This window comes from Engystomops pustulosus, chromosome 3 (assembly GCF_040894005.1).
Source record: "Engystomops pustulosus chromosome 3, aEngPut4.maternal, whole genome shotgun sequence".
NCBI lineage: Eukaryota > Metazoa > Chordata > Amphibia > Anura > Leptodactylidae > Engystomops > Engystomops pustulosus.
The window spans coordinates 150347652-150364092 of NC_092413.1; the positions used below are offsets into that span (position 1 = coordinate 150347652).

At 41.5% G+C, this 16441-nt stretch overlaps 1 protein-coding gene across 11 annotated transcripts in view; it reads left to right on the forward strand.

Annotated features, from left to right (window-relative positions):
• Nucleotides 1-16441, forward strand: part of TP63 (tumor protein p63) — an 84581-nt gene that overhangs the window by 15513 nt on the left and 52627 nt on the right. The window lies entirely within an intron of this gene.

Sequence of the window (16441 nt, forward strand, 5' to 3'; positions counted from 1 at the left end):
AATAACTAGTTAAACTTAATGACTTGAGTATAAACCTAGGGTAGGAAATGCATTGGTTACAGCCTCCTCCTGTAATGTAATGCCCTGTAATGAAATGTTCATATATACAGCCCTCACCCAGTAAAGAAATGCCCCGCAGCTGAGCCCCTAGCAAAGAAATGCCCCGCAGCTGAGCCCCTAGCAAAGAAATACCCTGACCCTCATTGTATAAGAAATATTAACTTGCATACTCGTGGTCCGCATGGTTCTTCTTCCTTTTCTTCTTCACTGGTAACAGAGACGTGGGCGCACACTGAGATCCGCTTGTGATTCGGTGGGCAGAGCGCGTGGATGCGTCTCTGCCCGCTCTGTTACCAGTTAGAAAGAGAAGGAACAGGAGTTGTGCAGAGCGTTGGAAGTAAGTATGTAAGTGTATTTTTTTTTGTTCTGATAAACTCTGTATATACAGTATTCAGCTTGGAGGAAGATGTATTAATCTTTTATGCTGGACTTAATTTCTGTTCAAAAGCTGTAACTTCTTATGTGGTATTTCTCAGTGGCACCTTATAATATTTCATGCGATTGACAAAATATCGCCTTCACTGAGGATTCCTAATGACACATCCCATTTACTATTAGTTAAGTAGGGTAGGGGAAATACCAGTTATTATATTAGTTTGCATCTACCTTTTAAACTTTTTTTTTTTTTTTTTTTATTGGTGTCTGAATGGTAAAAAAAAGTGTAGATTCTCTCATTTTGGTTTTTTCTTTCAGTAACAGGATTTACTGTATGTGATAATTGACGTTTATCGTCCCTTAACTATCTGTCCCTTTCTAGTTTTTTCTTTTGCTGTTTTTCACTCCCCACCAGAAGCCATAACCTTTTTTTAATTTTTCTAGTTACATAGCTGTATGAGGTTTTATTATCTGCAGAACAAAATGAACTTTGCAGTGTTAGTTTTTAATGTTCCATGCTATGTATCGGGAAGCAGGAAAAAATCCAAATGCAGCACAATTGACCATATCATTCACAATTTCTTAGGCCCCTGGGGTACTTGAACCAAAGGGTATTTAATTGCTTATACAGTCTAGTGCAATACAGGCAGTCCCCGGGTTACATACAAGATAGGGTCTGTAGGTTTGTTCTTAAGTTGAATTTGTATGTAAGTCGGAACTGTATATTTTATTATTGTAATCCCAGCCAGAACTTTTTTGGTCTCTGTGACAATTGGATTTTAAAAATGTTGGGTTGTCATAAGAATCAATATTAACACTAAAGCTTCATTACAGACACATTTGAAAACTGTTACAGCTGATTATTGCAGCCTAGGGCTAAAGTACAATAAATTACCAATATCCAGTGGTCCGTTTGTAACTAGGGGTCGTTTGCAAGTCGAGTGTTAAGTAGAGGACCGCCTGTACTAGTTACTTCTGTATATTGGCACTTTGCTGGATCTGGATGCAGGGTCTATTACAGATCCTGGTATGACATCCATGTAACCCTTAGGCTACATTCACACGATGTATGCCCGCCGTACCGTAGTACGGCGGGCATACATCGGCGCTGCGGAGAGGAGCAGGGGATGAGCACAGCTCACCCCCGCCCCTCTCCATAGGGAGATACGGCGCCGTAATACGGGAAAAGATAGGACATGTCCTATCTTTTCCCGTGCTACGGAGCGGTACGGTGCCGCACGTGTGCGGCACCGTACCGCTCCCGTACAGGGCCGTGAGCCCATAGGAGTGTATGGGGGACGTATATCGGCCGTATATACGTCCCCCATACATGTGTGTGAATGTAGCCAGTGTAAGGGTTCTTGCAATTGAGGGTTTTCGTTTACTCATCTTTTCCAGGACTATGTATACCACTGGATCAGTATATAATCTGGTACGTCTTAGCCCTCCGTTGTATGGACACGCCAGGAATCCTCCTGACATATTCTTACATTGGAGGCCCATGCTGTGTCTGAAAATAGCTTATTATAGGAAAAATGTGGGCCCAGTTGGTCTATTGTATTAATTCATATACTGTATTTGGTTCCTCTAGAGCAGTGGTGGCGAACCTATGGCATGAGTGGTCTGTGGCCACCCAGGCCATCACCAGAAAGGACTCCAGGTATCTTCCTGCAGTCAAAGACAGCCCAGTACTTACTGTTCACAGAGCTATTTTAAAGTGACAACGCTATATGGGACTACTGGAGGAGTGGGAGGGTGCGGACAGATCTTGATCATCATTGTAGTCTGACAATTCTTCCTTTTAATGGACCCAGGATGGAAGCTACAATGATCATCGAAATTTCTTCTATTTTCTGCTTTATTGGTGTCCTCAGGGTGCTGATATGAATGAAAGCTGTGACAGAGCAGGTTGTATAAATCACAAATTAACTTTCTGTGTGTGTGATAAATAAGTGGGTCTTGGTTGTAGTTTGGCACTCGGTTTCTAAAAGGTTCACCATCACTGCTCTAGAGCAGTGGTGGCGAACCTATGGCACTGGTGCCAGAGGTGGCACTCAGAGCCCTTTCTGTGGGCACTCGGGCCATCACCAGAGATGACTCCAGTTATCTTCCTGCAGTCCCAGACAGCCCAGGACTTGTTGTGCACAGAGCTACTTTAAAGTGACAGCGCTACCTGGGACTACTGGAGGAGTGGGAAGGTGTGGACAGATCTGGATTATCATTATGTAGCTCCTGCTCTGGCCCTGACAATTCTTCCTGTTTATGGGACCCGGGAGGGAGACTACAATGATGATCCAAATTTCTTCTATTTTCTGCTTTATTGGTGTCCTCAGAGTGCCGTTATCAATAAAAGCTGTGACAGAGAAGGGAGTATAAATCAATAATTACATTTCTATGTTGGCACTTTGCGACAAATAAGTGGGTCTTGGTTGTAGTTTTGCACTCTGTTTCTAAAAGGTTCGCCTTCCCTGCTCTAGAGTAATAGGATGTTAGAAATGATGATCTATGGCACGTGAGGGTTTTCTCCTCCAGTTCTCTTTGCATTAGTGCACAGAATCTGCACAGAATTGGCGGCTGACTTCAGACCACACTATTTTCTAAAGGCAGGTGCAAAGTGAAGAGAGAGCCGGAGAACATTCCATATTAATTAAACATTAACATTCAAGTGCAAATATTGTCCAACATGAATAGTATTTCATTTGGCAGACAGAATTTTAGATTTTTTTTCTGTTCAGTTTTTATTTTTCCTGAAATCCATTAGTTTGTTGTTGACTGCTTGAATGTTGGTTATGGTTGCATGTTACAGCTTGTGTGATAGACTCGGCATGCATTTATATGGGCCAGATGGAGTATTTCCTCCAAGAATCAGAACACAACCTGTAATTCTGAAGAAGTCATCCTTTTACATTTTGTTAAAAGACAATGCCATATAATATTTCAATTTCTACGCGGACTGGCAAGCGGTGCACAGCACTTTATTTCCGCAGTGTGTTGATATTCTACGGCAGAAACATTTATTTTTACAACTGCATTCGGCCCCAAAAATTTGCAGCAACCTTTGTGGATTTTTTGTTTGTTTGTTTTCTATGAAGCTTGTTTCGTGGTTCACCTGCATTTATTTTTCTCTTTAAACCACATCTGTGTAAAAGTCGTATTGCCTTTGCTCATCTTTCCCTGAGGAGTCATCAGTCACCATGAGAGCCAGAGGCCTGTCATGCAGGCGTATCTGTTACAGTCTGAGGAAGATTTGAGAATTTATTGCAGGTAAAGTTTACAATTTACTGCAATAGCATCCAAGCCAAAATGCCACTTGCAGCATTTAAGGGGTTAACACTTGCAATTGTGCCTGCAGTGATCACCAGCGGGACAAGCAGGTTTATATGGAAAGTGCTCAGCCAGTAAGCCATACTCCCTTAAAGGGGTTATCCTACAAAACAAGTTAGGCCCTGTGTTGCCTTGGTCAGGTTTCTGTCCCCTGGAAATAAACAATGAAGCTTTCTATAGAAGGACAACAAGCGGAGATCTATAAAACTGAGGAATTGATACAGAAAGTATAATGAAAAATTGTACAACTTTTCATTATTCAAACAATAACATTTATTTGCTGAAATGGCAACACCCCTTTTAAGGGTTTAGGTTCCTGGCCGGTAGATGGTCCCATTTTAGGGACATGAATGTCTGGCTGATGAAGTAAATGGAATTTCTTAATTAGGTATTTACTTAAAATTTCAATAAAGCAATGCAGAATCAGACACTTAAAGGGAACCTACCACCACAAATCTACCCATAAAGGTAGATCGGGTGGTAGGTGTATCAATGGGACGTGAGGATAGCACTTTTAAGGGCTAATCCTCACGTCCCCGCAATTTTTTGGTAACTTTTATCTAACGTTTATGCTAATTTTATTATGTGGCTACTGGGGCGAGGAGTAGCCGCATCTGAGGTTACACTCCACGCCCCAGTAGCCGCATAAGGAAATTGGCATAAACGTTAGATAAAAGTTACCAAAAAATTGCGGGGACGTGAGGATTAGCCCTTAAAAGGGCTATCCTCACGTCCCATTGATCCACCTACCACCCGATCTACCTTTATAGGTGGATTTGTGGTGGTAGGTGCCCATTAAAGAACACAGGCAGCCCTGAGTTCTTTCAGTGGACCCCAGGCTGCCGTATGACACCTTTGGCACCACATAGTTGCAGCTGCAGGGTGCAGATGGGTGACAGCTCCTTAGACCCTGCAATCAATCTTTGACCACTGTGTCTAAGGGGTTAAACACCCTGGATTGTAGCTTTTCTGATCCCAAGAGTTTGATGGAACACTTTTCTATGTACCCTTAAAGCCGATATGGCGATCATTAGGGGGTTAAGCGCAAGTTCAGTTTAGTTTCACTAGAACTAAATAAAAAATAAACAAACTTACATGTAAGCATGTTATGTAGCCACACTTCCCAAAATGCCTGATCTATTGAAAGTGGTTATTCCCAGCTATGAACCCTGTAACAGAAAATAGCACCCAAATGTCTGAATTGCCACTTTTTCGCCATTTTGCAACATACAAGAATTTGCATAAAAGTGAACAGGTCGTACAGTGATGGCAATGAACTTCATCTCATCCCTCAACAAAAGACCATCAACGTACATCCAGCTCCCAGTTAATACATACATTTGGAATTAATTTCGGATGATTTCTGATATTTTGTGTAAGGGGTGTGTGTTTACTCTGCTCTCTCCTTGGCTGTAGTATGTTATGAGCAGTATTTTCAAATATCAACCTGAAAGTGAAGGAGTTCATCCTCACTGTCAGAGCTGCTTAACCAACTATGGGGGGATTAGATGTGAGCTCATGCAACCTCCATAGACACAGGCTGAATACAGATCTCTATTGGAGGGAATAGCTTGACATTTTTTTTTTTTACAAACTAAGGCAACATTCACCTGGCCATATGTGGGAAGTTTATACGTCCCCCTATAGACGGCAATGGGAGCACGGCGCCGTATGGGAGCAGTACGGTGCCGCACACACACAGCACCCTACCGTTTCGTAGCCGGGAGAAAGATAGGAAATGTTGTATCTCTCCACGTAATACGGCGCCGTGGGCTATATATATCGCTATGGAGAGGGGCGTGGGTGAGCAGCGTACTACGGTACAGTGGGCACACGTTGGTGTGAATGTAGCCTAAGCAAAATTTGTTAATGAAGTATATTAGAAAATTCCCCACACATATTAAAATTAAACGGTTGTATTTTAAACGTCGGGTACAAAAATTATAATAATGGAAGAATAATGCATGCGTGTTCCTTGAGATCAATGGACTTTCAATGGCTTAAGTTGGTGTCTGTTTGTATTACTTCCACTAGGCTGTTCTGGAGTTTCTGTCCACATTTTGGCTGAAATATCAGAGCCCCAAAATTACAGGTGCAAACTGACACTAGCCAATTAAAAGTCTACTGACATGAATGGATATTTCAATGGAATAACGGAAGAATAATAACAGAGGTCGCATTAACTGCCTCACCACGCGTCATAGACGCGTGATGAGTCGCCATTACCCCCCAAAATAATTGCCATGCGTAAAGTTACGCTTGGCAATTATTCCCTGTAGCGTGCAGGCTGAGTTGCCCGGCGCACGCTGCAAATGAGGTACATGTCAGTAGCGCGATCGCAGCGTGCGCCGGGCCGCTCAGCAGGACACGTGACACAGTGTCAGGGGCGCGCTGGAGAGACCCCGAGTGAGTGCACCGGCCCCGGGGGAGACTTGCAGGCTGCGAAGATGCTCCCCGTCCTGCTCCATCTCTACCTCCCCGCAGCTGCCTGCGTTTATGCAGTGCCGGGTGTGTGCACTGTTGTGTGAGTGCAACGTTGTGTGTGCTGTGCTGTCTTGTGCGGTGAGTGTGTGCTGTGCTGTCTTGTGCGGTGAGTGTGTGCAGTGTTGTGAGTGTGCAGTGTATTACCAAAATTTTCATACTCCTCCTCGGGTAAAAATACTCCTCAAAAATTGTGAGAGGAGTATTTTTACCCTTTTGGAAAATTGTTAGTGCGACCTCTGATAACAGATGTCCTAATGCAGATAAACTAAACCCTGAGGAACAGTGTAAGGTCTGCCTTAGAAATTGGTTTGTTTCTTTATGTTGTTCTCCTAATCGCCAGCAGGGGGAATTTAGTCCTATTTATCTAGTCTATGTGACTTGAATTTCCGATTATAGAGTGTTCTGGTCAGTTCTGATAGCGATTATATATGTATTTGTGGCTTATAAGGTAAGAGGTTGATGATTTATGATCTGAGTTATCGCGTTAGTGCAGCCTCTATCTACCAGGTTTCCCCCGTCCTATTTTCAGGGGATGCCTTATTTTTCCATGAACAAGAATTCTTATTTCTTGTTTAACCAAAAAAAGAATATTTTTTTTTAATCAACTGCAGTTGAGTCATCCTGTTATTAATGGTCCAAAAACATTTTTTATTTTTATCCTCACAAAGCAGTTTTCCAATTTTGGGTTAACGGTTTTTAATCTTTACAAATTTTTCCATTTACAGAGACATCGGAGGGCTTTTATTTGCAGGACAAATTGTATTTTCTAGTGTCACCTTTCTATTTTTTTTGTTCATTGTACAGGAAAGCTGAAAAAAATTCCAAATGTGGAAGAATTGCCAACCCCCCCCCCCCCACACACACACTTTTGCGACATATTCCATACATCTTTCATTTTATACCATTCATTTATAGTATTTTGGGGACTGTACAACCTTTTCGCCACTTTTTTTTTATTTAACCCCTTAAGGACGGAGGGTTTTCCGGCTCATTTCTCGCTCTCCAACTTCAAAAATCCATAACTTTTTCATTTTTCCGTGTACAGACCTGTGTGAGGGCTTATTTTGTGCGTAACAAATTTTACTTTCCCGTAATGTTATTTATTTTAACATGCCGTGTACTGCGAAGCTGAAAAAAAATTCCAAATGTGGAAAAATTGAAAAAAAACCGCACGTGCGTCACGTTCTTGTGGGCTCAGTTTTTACGACTTTCACTCTTCGCTCCAAATAATACGCCTACTTTATTCTTTGGTTCGGTGCGATCGCGGTGATACCAAATTTATATAGGTTTTATTGTGTTTTAATACATTTTAAAAAATTAAACGAATGTGTACAAAAAAGAAAAAAATTTTTTTGCCATCTTCTGACGCTAATAACTTTTTCATACTTTGGCGCACGGAGCTGGGGGAGGGGTCATTTTTTGCGAAATGAGGCGACGTTTTCATTGCTACCATTTTGAGGTCTGTGCGACATTTTGATCATTTTTTATTTCATTTTTTATGTTATGTAAAAAGGTGTAAAAGTCGCATTTCGGACATTTGGGCGCCATTTCCCGCCTCGGAGGTCACCGCCGGCCGTAACCGTTTTTATATTTTGATAGATCGGGCATTTTGGGACGCGGTGATACCTAATATGTTTGTGATTTTTACTGTTTATTATGTTTTATATCCGTTCTAGGGAAAGGGGGGTGATTTGAACTTTTAATATTTTATTAATTTTTTTTATTTTTTAAACTTTTTTTTTTATTTTTTTTTTCACTATCTTTTAGACCATCTAGGGTACATTAACCCTAGATAGTCAGATCGCTCCTACCATATACTGCAATACTTCTGTATTGCAATATATGGCATTTTTGCAGCACATTCATTACAATGAGCCACTGGCTCATTGTAACGAATCTGCAGCTGCCAGATAGCCTCGTGTCAAAAGAAGACACGAGGCTACCATAGCAACCGATCGCCGCCCCCCGATGACGTTCGGGGGCGTGGCGATCGAAAAAAAGATGGCGGCGCCCACGCGCCGCCGTCTTTTAAACGCCGCCCGCGACTTTGCGGGCGGCGTTTAGAGGGTTAATAGCCGCGATCGGTGCAAGCACCGACCGCGGTTATTAGCGGTGGGGGTTTTGTGCAATATGCAAAAACCCCCACCTCTGTATGAAGAGGACTCAGCCCGTGAGCCCTCTTCATACAGCCCTTATACCTCTGCGCCGTAGAGCTACGGCGCAGAGCGTTAAGGGGTTAAAGAGAACCTGTCATGCGATTGAACCCACCCAAAATAAAGACTTAAAAACAATGTTTAAAAAGCATTGCCCTTATCCCTAAATGCTTCCATGGCTGCAATGTTACACAATCTGTTTGTAAACTTATATGCAACTCTCCTGATATGAGTCCATCGCACTACCTGATTCCAATGTGTTGGACTGCTGCATTGTTCTGCTTCATAGGTCTCAGGGCTATGATATTCTGCTGCATGGAACATTGTGAAAGAGCTCAGTGGGCACTTAAGTCAAGTGACTAGGATGACATATCTAAGATCCTCATACATATGCAGCATCTATCCCATGTATAGATATGATCACATGAAATCATAGCAGCCTCCATGGAGGATGGGGAGGAGTAGAAGTCCATGGAGGCTGCTGTGATTTCATGTGATTAGTTATATGCATATTTTACAGTTTGCTAATGTTAGGAGGCTAAAGAACCTGTGACTATGTCAATCTGGTCACATGACCAGCTGAAAATGGGGAGGTGTAGATGGAAGGGGCCAAATGAGCAGGACACACCATTCTAAAGCCATCGTACCGATCCTACTGATGCTCAACATACACTTAACTCCGAGTGTGCACGGATGCTCCAGACTCCAGATATGTATAATAAATATCGGATTTTATTGATTTAAAAGATCAATATATTACAACGCGTTTCGGTCCGGTACTCGGACCTTCGTCAGGTAATCCATATGTAGTTCCCTTAAATGTAACATATATATATATATTCTAAAAGAACCGGAAGTGCTCTGTTACCGGCAATCGTGATTGACTTCCGGTTCAGAGCATTACCGGTGCCGGTAGAAACATAAATTATAAAACACAGTGAAAGACGTATTACATAGTATAGATAACTAGGTTACCCAAAAACTTTTCATGTATATGACATCGCTTTTTATGTATGCATTTTTAAAAAAAGAGCTTTCCGTACTCACGGAGATGTAGATACCCATTTCTGGTTATATAGAGAATAATAGATGCATGAGCATCGGTAAAGGATAAAAAAGTTAAAAAGTACCCAGGGACTAATTATATACACCAAAGATTGTACTTTCTTAGTTGTTGCTGATATAAGATAAGGTGGTGATTTTGTTCGGAGTTTACATCTTGTAGTCATGGTGATAGTACGCAATCTCAGTTAGCGTCTATCAATTTTGTCAATATAGACAAAATGTAATATGTTCTGAAGGTAAATAACTGTATAAAAACCTGGACGCTATTCGTCGAACAACATTGTCAGCTCACAGAACTACATGGATCATGAAGTGTCTGCTTAGTGAGTCCCCGCCCACACATTTTACACTGGGAGCTAAAACCGCAATAAAACAAAGTAAAATTGTAAAGTTAAGTGGCGATTTGTGCACTAATTTCCATTACAGGGTTCACCATCGAGAATAATAGATTTATATTTTGCTAGATTGGACATTTATTTATTTTGAGGGACCTCATTTTCACTAAAGACGGGTTGCAGAAGCCTCTTGCTGAGAACTGATGGATCATGGGATTTGTAGTTTCCAGTAGTGGCCATCTTGGTGATAACTCTTATACTTTAGAGAGGCCATAAAATTTTGTCAATCATAGAATCAAACTATTTAAGCTCCATTTCGAGACTAATGACATTGAGTTTTGTTTTATTTATTTGTATAATCATGTGTTTTTGTAATAGTCAATTATATTCCCGGAATACACCTTTAGTTTGTCATTAACCGTTCATAATTTTTGCATAAATGACTAATACAGTGGAACACAAGAGTCTTGTAACTTATCAACGAAAAGTGCTTCCCCCCCACACACTTTTTTTTTTTTTTTTGCTTTTATGATGCTCCCATCTATGCCCATAGTTTGCTTTTTTTAACTCTTAAATGCCTGTGACATTTTGTGTTGCTAGGAAGGCAGAAAAAACCTCACTGAAATGTCGGATTAATTGTGACCCACTCCTCCACTCTAATGGCCACTTCAGACCTCCCTTATTTTATCCAATTTTATATCTGACCTTTATATTTGATCTCTGACCTGCATGGGCCATTTATCACCTTCACAGATGTCACTTTGAGACTTGGCATCCTTGTGTATTTGTTGCATTCCCAAACGGCGTTTAAAGGGTGAATACTGAGAAGGGGCACTTGGATAACGCACTGAATATTAGCCCAAAGGCAAACTGGTTTAGGGTCACAGTGGGTCCACTACCCGCTGTTCATTATAGCTAACAAACCTGTTTTTTTCTCTCTCAGTAACTGTTTGGATAAAGCAGATGTGATCTGGCCCTTAGTCTCCAGCCATACTAGAGTCAGCTGAAATATGACAAAGTATCAAGAAGTGATATGATGTCCACAAATGGTGTCATTCCACATGTTTTGATGTGAACTTTGGGGCTGTTGTCAAACACACCCATGTTCAGTCAGAGCATTATGAGGTCATGGACTGAATTCCATATAGAACTAGATGATGCAGCGAGCGCGGTTCACAAGGCTGTGATCGGTCCAGCAATGCGTCTGGCACAGCGTTTGTGGATATCAAATCAATGCGGCTGTGTGAAACCAGTCTTTATAGAAAGCTCATGATGTATTCACTAAATAATGGTCTTGCTTTCTTCCAAGTCGTCTGTGTTATTATAGTACTGGCAATAGAATCAATGCCAATATTGTTTTGTACTAATTTACTGTAAGAAATAATGATCCTCATTGTGTGTAAAGGCGTGTTTGCGTTCCTTGTGGCTATGTTTTTCTTTACCTTCTCTTTTTCAGTTTACACTGGCAGAAAGCTTGGCCCAAGGGAAGGGGGAGGGACTGGAGAACTGTGGAAATTGAAATGCCTCTTTCTGTGCCCTCTTACTACTTTATGCCTCAGGGTCCAAGGTCCTCCATCACCTGTCTTTGGGAAAGTCTAAAAGATGTCTCTTCTAGATGTGGTACATAGTCTTCCAGCAGGGAGAGGTGAGAAGGGCAGATCCAGACAAAGGAATTCAGCAGTGAAAGCATGCTCATGTCATAGTGCACAGAGATACTGATCAGATGTAGGGCTATAGAGCCCACTGCTACTACCACAATATTCATGTACAGTGCATAATTTTACAGATACAGATGATCAGAAAGCAATGGAATGGCCTTCAAGGTATGGTCAATGGCCTTCAAGGTATGTGGTTGAGACCACTTGCCATTGATGTGACATAACTTTTGTAGCATCTGTATATGAAGACCAGAAGTGACTGCAGCTGTGATGCTGGAAAGGAGAAGGGTCAAGAGACAGGACAAATGTGACTACCAAGGGAAATAGAAGTTTCCCCAGACACATAATAATGTACTAAAAACAGGTCTAGTTAAGAACTAGTATACCTCATTGTCCCATTTTATCGTTTTCTACTTGTGTATCTTTTTAAACATTGAGCTTCAATTAATCTTTATCAACAAAGTTCAGTTTCCTGGTGTGTAAACCCTCAAATAATTGCATAAACTGGTGATCCTCCAAACAGTTGCCATTATTTCTTCCTTTATGTCACCTCCACACAAAGTGAAAGGGCCTGAAGGGAGTGTAGCCAGCGGTGGAGTGGGCTTGCACACTCACTATTGCCTGCAAACTTTCATGTGTGAAAGTTCACAGGATGCGGATCAGTTGTATGCCAGCCAGGACCTGGAGTAGAGTTGTGCGCTGGCACAGCCTCCCCACTGAATGCAATAGGAGGTTGGAGGGGCAGGGACTTCATACATGTATGATAAATGTCCACTGTAGTTTTAATCTGCAGACCTAGCTTAAGGCCACTTTACATCCCTTTACATTTTCCGGACTATAAGGCGCACCATCAATAAATGCCTGCTAAAACGTTTAGGTTCATATAGAAGGCTCACCTGTTTATAAGGATGAATGACCAGCAGGTGACAACTGTTGTTTGTAAGTACAGTTCATATCTAAGGCGCACTGGACTAGAAGGCGCACCTTTTTGATTTATGAGAAAATCAAAGTATTTTTTTTGTGCGCCTTTGAGTCCGAAAAATACGGTATGTTATTTTTCAACAAATTTTGCATCCCTTGCATTGTAAGCCAGAAGCAGAGACTACTGAGAGCTGAGGAATTTTGGAAAGATCTGCACCTGTTGTGTGTGTTCAATCACTCCTGGTTTTATGTAGAATGCAAAAAACTGATCAATTTAATGAAGATGTGAACTATCCCTCATACTTTCAAATGCTGTCACCTGTTTATATTTATTTTCTTCTTCAACATCTATCGAGTTAGGCTGCATTCACACTGCCGTAAGGGGGACGTATTTACGGCCGACGTATATACTGTCGATATACGTCCCCCATAGACGGCACCGTACCGTTCTGTACCCCGGAAAAAGATAGGACCTATTGAGAGGGGCGGGGGTGAGCTGCGCTCACCTTCTCCTCCTCTCCCCGCGCGCTGCCGTTCCCCGCCGTTCTACACTACGGCAGGCAACGGCACTGTGAATGTAGCCTTAGTAAGTAAGTGGTTCCTATTTGTAAGAGAGCCATTTAATGTCTGTTGGAGGAGATTATACCTACCCTGCTCTGACCTCCACATCTTTGGGACACCCTACCATACTGAACCCTCTTTCTTTGGATTCACAGAGCAGCACCACCTACCTGCATAGTGCTCACTATAGGTGATCAGAATGGGAAAACCATGCCTGTTTTACTATCATGTCAGTCAGTCCCCTTACCATCAAGCATGACTTTCAGGAAGCCTAATGATATAATGTAGGATTAAAACAAAACCAGTATATCTATTCCAGAAGGGAAAGATTCCCAGCTGCAGAGAGCGCTGTTTTGACGTGTTTGTGGCTCTTCAGGAAAGTGTAGTGAACTGGTTTGGCTGGGTGAGAGGCTTTTGACTAGGGTCAGGGAGTAAGGGTGCGTGCACATGGTGCATTGTGAATGCGTTTTTGCAAGTTTACTGTGCGTTTGGTTTTGTTAATCTGTTTTTCTTTATTTCTGGAAGTGAAAGCAGTTGTGAAAATGTAAATGCACCAAGAACACACCTTGTCACCGCACCCAAAGAGTTCTCCTTATGGAGAGTTTGCCTATTAATGCCGCCTTGCAGACCTGTGGATGTCATCCAAACCAGTTACCTATGAATCTTAGGATGGAATGATGGTACTCCGCTCTCTTGAACTTTTGATAGGTAGCTGAAATAAATAATATTACAGGCCAGTGTTCAAGCCTTCCTTGGACGCCTCATCACGTATGATATAACAAAACAAATACTAAATCTCTCTCTCATATGTCAATTTTATACTGTATTATAGATCTCCTAATCTTGTTAAGGAATATAAACACTGCATGGTGGGGCTGAAAATAGTGGTGATAATGATAGTGTTTGTGTGATGTTTAGGAATGAATGGTTACAAGGAAAAGGCTTTAAAATCATGTGAATCTGCAGAAGAACAAAACCTTGCAAGAGTGCTTTGCTACATGGTAATTTATGGGGTGTGGAGGAAAATTGTCCACCCAGTCATGAAATACGGCTTTAAGTAGACTGCATTTCCCCTCCAGGCTTCTTCTCTAAACACGTAATCAGGGAGTGCACTAGAAGGCTCTCCAGGCGTATAGGTGGAATACATTTTATTTCACATTTACATAATGTTTGTAGAAGGATAAAGGCTTCTGTATGCTGGTATTCTATATCATTGTCTCCTCTGACCTGTGTTAATGTTGTTTTTGGTAGAATTTTTCTCACTAGTTGTAGTTATTAGAGGCTAAATGACCTGATCTCAAAAGCAGCTGTAAGCTGCAAAAAATTGTGGCTTCAGGAAAGGGCACAAAATTTTAACATACACGTGCTACTTCTGACCAATCGAGAAGTCCTAATTTTTGTCTGTAGCAATGTATTACATAGGATTTACTATTTGAGGCTTCAGAAACTATTTCTTGATCTAGGTGCTCCTGCGTATCATTTTATCTAGAAAGCTCCACCTGTCTTCCAAATTTAAGGTTTCAAATTCGGCTTCCTTTAATTTTGTGCATTTCACATGTAGAAATCTCTTCATTCCAGAGTGCAGATAGGATTGACATTATTCTTGAAATCATTGAATATGTCGTCTTTGGAGCCTCAAACATCTATGGCCCCAGGGTGAAAGGAGGAATTTAGGAGATTGCTAGGAAAGGAAGTCATACACTATGTCAATTAAACACAGGTAGGAGGAATTGTGAACATATTCACAATCTAGGTGAGCGGACTTTTAGGTCCGTGGTGCCCAGCTGGCAGAGAACTTGTGTCCTGGCAGTGTCCTTCCGCATGATCAGACAGAAGTGCTACAGATCAGTCAGCGTCCAGCCTGATTATAAGGGACAGAGATGTTATCTGACAACTCCTCTGATCTCCATCACCTGCACTAAGGTTGTTTCCCTGTGGCTCTTTCTTATGGGGGCACTGTTAAAACTTTTACAAAAGTAAACTTCAATTCCCTAGTTTAAATTTATTGTATGTGTTATACAAGTCCTAATGTCATAAATGTAACTATAAAGAACAAATGAATGATTTTTTTTTTTTTCACACAACCACTTTTCCCCTATCCAAAGTCTATAGGTTGACTTCTGGTTCCCCTTGTGTGAACAGAGCTGTAGTCTGTCGACTTGACCACATCTTGTCCATTCACTGCTATGAAACTGATGGAGGTGTGTGGTATCTGACAGAATAATTAAAGGATACTGGAGGAGTTGCTGTGTTTAACCAATCCTATTCTATTATTGGTGAGATACATACAGAAATGATGGCAATGTAAATATATATATATATATATATATATATATATATATATATATGTATACATACACACATACACATACACACATACATACACACATACATACACACATACATACATACACACATACATACACACATACATACACACATACATACACACATACATACATACATGAAAAAGGTTGTTATAATCACTTAAAGGGGTTATCCGGGTTTAAATTTTTTTTTATGTCCGGGCTGGGGAGGGCTAGTTAAACATAATAAACATGTATTTACCTCCTCCGGTGCTGCCGATGTCCCGCGCCGCGGCCCGTCTTCTCTGTGCGCCGGTTTCATTACACCGGCGCACAGGGAGCTTCCGGCCGGCCGGAAGCTCCCATGCGCACCATCTCTCAGCGCTTACAACGCTGAGAGATAGGGACGCATGGGAGGAGCCGGAAGCTCCCTGTGCGCTGCTTCCGTGCCCCTGTAAACAAACAGGGGCACGGATCGAAGGGACCGCGGCGCGGGACAACGGCGGCGCCGGAGGAGGTAAGTCCATGTTTATTATGTTTAACTAGCCTTCCCCAGCCCGGACATAAAAAAAAATTTAAACCCGGATAACCCCTTTAAGGCTGGCAAAAAAGAAATGTACAGAAGAAATAAGATTCTGTTCTAGAAGAAAAGGTGACCAGCATGTGGAACCATCTTTTAAGTGATTTGTGATTTGTGTGGAGAAAAAAAAGTTCACATTGGATTAAATTGGATACAAATTTCCAATTAAGGTTGAATTTACTGTTAGATCTTATAATACTGTACTTATTTAGTCTAAATGCTAGTTCGGGTAAACATTTTTGTCAGGTTAAGTTATAAGTAGTTTGTAGAAGAAATGAAAGGATTTGATGGGATGAGGGAGCATTCACTGACAAAATTCACTGTGACCAGTGTTAAAGGGATCCTGTCACTATGGAAATCTTTTGTGCAGGCAGTATGTTAGAAAAGAGGAGCTACACAATACTTGGTTGTTTGAGAAAAGATTCAGCATACTGGTAACTTACCGTATATATTTTATGCGCCTAAATCTCTACCCTCTCTATGGTGAGAAGTCAGGGGCAGGCCCATCTGTGATTGGTAGCTCTCTCCAATAAAAATGGGCTAAGCCTATGATTTCTCAGTATAGAGGGGCTACAGATATTTTAAAACTCAATTTGTGCTTAATTTTTCCCACAAAAAG